This window comes from Pteropus vampyrus, unplaced genomic scaffold (genome assembly GCF_000151845.1).
Source record: "Pteropus vampyrus isolate Shadow unplaced genomic scaffold, Pvam_2.0 Scaffold327, whole genome shotgun sequence".
NCBI lineage: Eukaryota > Metazoa > Chordata > Mammalia > Chiroptera > Pteropodidae > Pteropus > Pteropus vampyrus.
Window position 1 is genome coordinate 994,988 of NW_011889108.1, and position 1,714 is coordinate 996,701.

Consider the following 1,714-nt stretch of genomic DNA (forward strand, 5'->3'; position numbering starts at 1 on the left):
GAAATAAATCAGAAGGAAGAAGAGAGAAAATGAAGAATGAAAAATAATAAAAGAGAAATAGCAGATACCATCAGGAGAGGAAATATAAAACAAAATGGGGAGGAAAAGGAGCAGGGACTATAAAGCATTTTCAGACAAATAGTTGATGAGAATTCCCCAAATCTAAGGAATGAGCTGGAGCTTGGAATTGAAGAAATCAACATAACACCCAATTATCTCAACCCAAAAAGGCCTTCTCCAAGACACATCGTATTAAAATTATCAACTATCAACAACAAAGACAGAATTCTCAGGGCAGCCAAGGGGAAAAAAATGGTAACTTATAAAGGAAAACCCATTAGATTATCATCGGACTTCTCAGCGCAAACCTTACAAGCCAGAAAGGAATGGAATCAAATATTTAAACTATTAAGTGAAAGGAACTACCAGCCTAGAATAATGTATCCAGCTAAGCTCTCCTTTAAATATGAAGGAGAAATTAAGACCTTTCCAGACATACAAAAATTGAGGAACTTCTCCACTATGAGGCCTGTACTACAGGAAATATTGAAAAGGGTCAGCTCAACTAAAACAAAATGACAAAAATAATACATAATTAGGAGTAAGGTGACTATCAGGCAAATAGAATCAGAGGAATGCAAACCTTACTAAGAACAGAGCATGAAAAGCTTAAAAAATAGTAAGAGAATTGCTAGAGCAAGATAGTAATGAATGTTCAGCATACATAGGGACAAATTGGGACAATGACTGAAAAGGGAAGGATTCAAAGATCTAAATGCACAAAGGGGAATGGAGATAAGGCACATACAGAAGTAAACGAATGACTGTGCATATACAACTATCCTTTTCATATGATAACCACACACCAAAGATTCAGAACTGAAGTACGTAGCATAAAACAAGAAGGACCAGAGGGAAAACCTGCAAAAGCCAACCAAAATAAAGAAAGCAGAAAAACAAGACCAAGGAAGCAATGAAAACACTGCTGCTACCAGAAAGCAAAAGATAAATGGCTATAAGAAGACCTCATATTTTAATAATCACCTTAAATGTAAATGGACTGAATTCACCAATAAAAATTCACAGAGCTGCAGAATGGATCAATAAACAAAACCTAACCATATGCTGCCTCCAGGAGATACAGCTCAGCTCCAAAGACAAATAGAGACCAATGTGAAAGGGTGGAAAATGATATTTCAAGCAAATGACATTCAGAGAAATATCAGACAAAATAGACTTCAAAATAAAAAAGGTAAAGAAAGATACTTCATAATAATAAACGGAAACGTGCACAAAGAAGACATAACACTTATTAATATCTATGCTTCCAATCAGGGATCCTGGGAATATGTAAAGCAATTACTAAGAGAACTAAAAGAAGAAACAGACCAAAACACTTGTAGGAGGGAACCTAAATATCCCACTGTCGGATATGGACAGATCATCTAAACAGAAAATCAATAAGAAAATAACATCCTTAAATGACACATTACACCAACTGGGCACAATTGAAATTTACAGAGCCTTCCATCCCCAAACAGCCACTATATATTCTTCTCTAGTGCACTTGGAACATTCTCAAGAATCAACCACATACTGGGACACAAAGATAGTCTCAACAAATATAAGAGGGTTGAAATCTTACCAACCATATTCTCTGATCATAGTGCTTTGAAACTAGAGATCAACTGCAAAAAAGAAAGGAAGAAGCACA